We start from the raw sequence: 6,062 nt of genomic DNA, 5'->3' as shown, positions 1-6,062 counted from the left end.
CATATCTCTCTCTCATGTTCCCTCATAGTTTGTGGCCCACAGACAGAGGAAAATAAACACAGATGGACAAGGGGCCTCGTCAGGCCTAGGTGGGTAGCAGTGATGGCATTCACAGTGTCTAGTGCATCTAGCTACCAGTTTAGTCGGGGGGCGGGGGGAGGCGGTGCAGAATATAGGATTCTGGCCTGTACCCCAGCCCACAAGATCCTGGTCACAGCCCCTCACCATTGTCAGGTCCAGCAGGTCATGTTGCACCACCAGGGCACTATCAGGCTTAAAGTCCCCCTGGGTCAGAGCCAGGACTGGGAACCCCCCCATCCGTGGTGTCGCCACCCCACAGCTGCACTTGCTCTACAATCATAAAGCTAAACAGTGCTTGGCCCTCCCTGGGTCTCGGGACCATGCCCGAGGGCATCTCCAAGTGGACAACGATGAGCACTCTGGTGCCAGTAGGCCCTGTCCCCTAAACAGGCTGATGACCCCAGAGGAGTGGAGATAGAGAAGCTCAGCCTGCCAATCCCAGGTCCCAGGGCTGCCCCACCAGGACCACTTGGGTCCACCCTCGTCCCCTTCCTCTCCACAGAGAGTTAGCACAGTGCCCCACCCCTCCAGTCACTGCCAGCCAATCTGCACCCTGTGATTCCCAAGTCTGTGTGTACTGAGCACAGGTGTGAGTGCTGGGGCTGCCCTCTCCAGGGCTGCGAACTGCCCCTCCCCTAAACAGACAGGCATACCTCGCTTCATTGCACTTCAGTTTATTATGCTTTGCAGATAATGTGTTTTTTACAAGACCCCCTGCCAGCAAAAAGATTACGATTCATTGAAGGCTCAGATGATGGTTAGCATTTTTTGGCAGTAAAGTGCTTTTTATTTAAGGTATATACATTGGTTTTTTAGACATAATGCTATTGCACACTTAAAGGACTACAGTATAGTATAAACATAACTTTTATATATACTGGGAAACCAAAAAATTTGTGACTCGCTTTGTTATGGTGGTTTGGAACCAAACCCATAATATCTCTGAGGTATGCCTGTACATGCGTGTGAGACAAGAAGGTGGAAGGGAGGTGGCGTAGGAAGAGCAGTTGTCCCAAAGCCCCTCCCCCACTTACTGGTATGCATTGTCACATCACCCTGTACCGGTTGTAGGAGGTGGGGTTAGAAAGAAGGGGGCCTCTAGAGGTGGAATGGTGCCAATCTGGGGTAGGGGTGTTGCCCAGTGAGAGAGGGAGGGGATGTAGGAGAGGGGAGAGGGAGAGGAAATAGGAATAGAAAGAGACCACCTGGAAGAGCCTCAGTGTCAGGATGGGTGGCATTTAGTCTGGAGGCACTCCCATGTTCCCTTCCTTCTTCCCATCCCCCAGAGCACGGCTCCCAGAATCCCACAAGGAACCCTCATACTTGGCTGGCAGTAGTAAATGGTACAGCCATTGTGGAAAACTGTTTGGCTGTTTTGTATAAAGCTTACACTTACCCTATAACCCAGCAATTCCATTATTAGATATTTGCCCCAAATAATTGCAAATGTGTCTGCCAAAAGACGCGTTATATGTATACTAATAGCAGCTGTATTCATAACAGCCAAAAACTGGCAACAACCGAAATATTCAAGAGAATGGATAAATTATGGTAGATTTATACAATGGAATACAGCTCAGCAATAAAAAGGAACAAAATACTGATACGAACATTAACATGAACGAATCTCACAAACATGTTGAGTGACAAAAGTCAGACAAAAAAGAGTACATACTGTATGATTCCATTTACGTGAAGTTCTCCATCAGGCGGAACACATTTAGTAGTCAGAGTGGGGTGGAGGTGGAGAGGGTGTTATTCACTGGAAAGGGTTGCAAGGTAGCTTTCTGGAATAATGAAAAGGTTCTGTATCCTGGCTGGTCACACGTGTATACTTAACTAAAAATTCAACAAGCTGTATAACTAAAATCGGAGCATTTTATCATATGTAAATTAGACAAGAAATTGGGAAAAGACCACCAGAGCAAACCTCCATAAGAAGGAAGGAAATAAGAGAAGAACAGAAAGAGATGCAATAGGGAGGAAAAACAACAGGTTAATAAAACCAAAAGCAGAATCTTTGAAACAAAAATTAAGAGGAAAGACAGACCTCTGGCAAGACTGATCAATTAAAGAAGACAGTAGATGCAAACCAAATACAAAATTAAATTTGTAGTTTAATTTTGTAGTAAATCTGTAGTACAGATGTCACAGAGCTTTTAAAAATAATGAAAGTATATCTGAAAGTCTAAATGAAATGAATACATCCCTAGAAGAATATAAAATGCGGAAACTTCCATGAAGAAACCGCTTACTTGAACAGAGCAAAAAGTAATAAAGAAATTAAAATGGTAGTCAAAAGCTTCCCTCTCCCCACCAAAAAAAGGATCCAGATGGTTTTTATAGGTTTGATCTACCAAACTCCCAAAGAACAGTTAATTGCTTTTTTTTTTTTTTTGAGGAAGATTAGCCCTGAGCTAACTACTGCCAATCTCCCTCTTTTTGCTGAGGAAGACTGGCCCTGAGCTAACATCCATGCCCATCCTCCTCCACGTTGTATGTGGGACGCCTACCACAGCATGTCTATTTTATGAGACTAGCATAATCTCCATCCCCAAAACAGATGAGACAATACAAGAAGAGAAAATTTCAAGCCCATTTCACGTATACCTGAAGATGTAAAAATCCGTAATAAAATCTTAGCTAAATGAAGCCAATAGTATATTTAGCAAATATGTTTTGATCGAATAGAGTTTATCCCAGGAGGGCAAAATTGGGTCAACAACAGAAAAGCGAGTATGTATGTAGTTCTCCACTAACAGACCAAAAGTAAACAATCATCTCAATCACAGAAAAAGCGTTTGATAAGGTTCAAGAATCTGTGAATCTATACTTATATACTTATAATGGATAAAAGAATAAATAAATGGAGGAGGAAAGAAATATCTCCCTTAGAGTAGAATGTCAGCTAATTACAGAACAGTGATGGAACTATGGGTGCTAAAACTAGTGGTTACACTTTGATGAGAAACAGGATATTTACATAGATTCAAAGTATCTCTCCATGAAATACATTAGTTAATTCCTAAGGGAACAACAGTATCTTTCCTGTGGAGAAACCTGGCAGCCCCCATCTTAATGAATGGAACAAAGTGAACATTATCCACATTAAAATCATGAGCCATCTGATAGGATGAAATGAGGAGACAGCATATCCAAGATGCAGAAGCTGAATCTAACCATGAGGAAACATCAGACAACGCCGAACTGAGGGACATTCTACAAAATTCCAGGCTTGTAATCTTCCAAAGGTCATAAAAATCATAAAGGTCAAGGGAAGACTGAAGAACTGTTCCAGAGTGAAGGAGACATGCCATTTGAATGTTCAAATGTCACCTCCTTAATGAGTCCTGCCCTGGCTACCCCATTTAGAATTCCAAACCCTCCCCTGCCACACTCCTATGACCCCTTCTGAGCATTACTTTTCTCCATAACGCTTCTCACCTTCTAATGTACCATGTGTTTTCTTCCTTTCCCATATTGTCTGTCTCCTTCACTAGAATGAAAGCTCCACGAGGGAAGGGACTTTGGTGTGCCTTGCTCACCTGTGTCCTAAATGCCTAGAACTGAGTTTGGCAGGTACCAGACCTTGGAAGCACGAATAAATACACCACAACTGTTCAAATCACTCTCATCCTCAAGACTCCATTTTTTAAAAAGGCTAATATATAAAAAGTTCCTTAAAATCCATAAGAAGTACACTAACCCAATAGATAATGGATAAGGGACACACACAAAATTCCTAGAAAACAGACTGTAAATACCTTTCAAAAAAATTTTTTTTCTTGAGGAAGATTAGCCCTGAGCTAACATCTGCTGCCAGCCCTCCTCTTTTTGCTGAGGAAGCCTGGCCCTGAGCTAACATCCGTGCCCATCTTCCCCTACTTTATACGTGGGACGCCTGCCACAGCATGGCTTGCCAAGCGGTGCCATGTCCGCACCCGGGATCCAAACCAGCAAACTCCAGGCCGCCAAAGCGGAACGTGCGAACTTAACTGCTCCACCACCGGGCTGGCCCCTGTAAATACCTTTAAATCTATGAAAAGATACCCAACCTCACTCCTAATAAGAGAAACGCAAATTATAATTACATGGGATTGGCAAACAACCTAAATTCTGACAATCCACTCAGTGAGGCTGTGAACCAGCAGGCACTCTCATACATGGCTGGAAGCAATGTAAAATGCTACAACTCTCGCCCCAGCCTCCCCCTCTCCCTCTGTTTTTTCTGCTTCCCTATTTCCACAGGCTTTTGCTCAAGCTGTTCCCTCCAACTGGAATGCCCTTCCCTCTCGGGAAAGTCCAAATGCAGCCTCAATTAGTCCCACTGATCCATTTGAAGGCAATCAATTCTTCAGAGAAGAACTCGGCCACACCTATGGCTTCAGTTGTCACCTCTGATGGTCCCCAAATCTGTACCTCCAGCCCAGACCACCCCCTGAATTTCAGACCCGGTCCCCGACTGTTCACTCAACTGACACATACCAGACCTTGGATGTCTAACAGGCATCTCAAATGTAATACATCCCAAACCAAGCTCCTGATCTTGCCCTACACCTGCTCCTCATGAAATACTTCCCATGTCAGTGGATGACAACTCCATCCTTCCAGCTGCTCAGGCTGCTTCCAGTCAGCCAGGACTCCTCTCTATTTTTCATGCCCCATGTCTGATCTCTTGGCAAATCCTGGCCTTTACCTTCAAAATCAATCCAGAGTCCAAGCCCCCTCACCACTTCCATTTTCACCGCCTGAGCCTTATCCTCTCATCATTTCCTGGACTCTTGCAGTGGCCTTCCCACTCGTTTTTCTGCTTCCCCCTTTCCCCTTACAGTTTGTTCTCTCCACACAGAGCAGCTAGATTGTTAATTCTAAAACATAATTTATATAATGTGACTCCCCTGCTTTTACGGCCCCCCACAGATCTTAGAATAAAAACCAAACATTTCAGTCTGACTTACAATGCCCTACTTGACAGCCTCAGATCTCATCTCCAAACGATCTCTTCCTCACTCCCCTCCAGCACAGGCTTCCGTGCTCTTCCTCAAACCTGCCAAGAACTTCCAACCTTAAGACTTTGCAACTGACGTTCCCTCCTCCGTCCGGAATGCTTTCCCTCATGTCCACACATGGCTCGCTTCCTCACTTTTCGCATGCCCCCTCCTCAGAGAGGCATTCCCTGACGACTGTACATGGGGTATCAGGGGAGGTCTCTCTGAGATGAGGCAAAGGATACAGAAGAAGGAAAAGAAAAATCTGAGGGAAGAGTGTCTTGCCTACTGCAAGGACAGTCTCCTTGCTGTGTTCTTTGCTATGCTTCCAGTGCCCTGCACTTAGTAGGCACTCAATAATCTTTTTCAAATGAACAAATTTGGAGGTTGTTGACAGGATATGAGATACAGAATTCGGGATAAGGTGGCAAAGGCATATTTGTGTTAAACACCGTTGCTCAAACATCACCTGCTCAGCAAGACCTTCCTTGACCACACTATCTAAAAGTGCAACCTGTCCCCACAGATTTGCCCTTACCTTGTTCTATTTTTCTCCATAGCATTTGGCGGTTATCACATATATACAACACATATTTACATATATATTGAATCATATATTCACATATGAATATAGAATGTACACAATGTATTTAATATAAGACATTTATTACATACAGATGTAAATTATTTACATATTGACACTAGCTATCATGTAAACTATATAATATTTATATGTACATTTTATTTTATATAATTTATACTATATAGTCATATGTATCTATTATAATGCATATGTATATGTGAAACTATAATTTTTAGTTATTTGTTGTATTTATGGTCTGCCTCTCTCGCTAGAATGTCAGCTCCGTGAGGGCAAGGAAGAATCCCTAGCACCTGGCCCACAGCTTGAGCTCCATAAATGTCAAATGAATGAACCCCTTTGGCCCTCTAAGCCTCAGCCTTCCCATCTGTAGGATGGGTGTGCTTTTCCAT

The sequence above is a fragment of the Equus quagga genome, chromosome 10 (assembly GCF_021613505.1).
Source record: "Equus quagga isolate Etosha38 chromosome 10, UCLA_HA_Equagga_1.0, whole genome shotgun sequence".
NCBI lineage: Eukaryota > Metazoa > Chordata > Mammalia > Perissodactyla > Equidae > Equus > Equus quagga.
Note: the sequence above shows the minus strand (reverse complement) of the source record.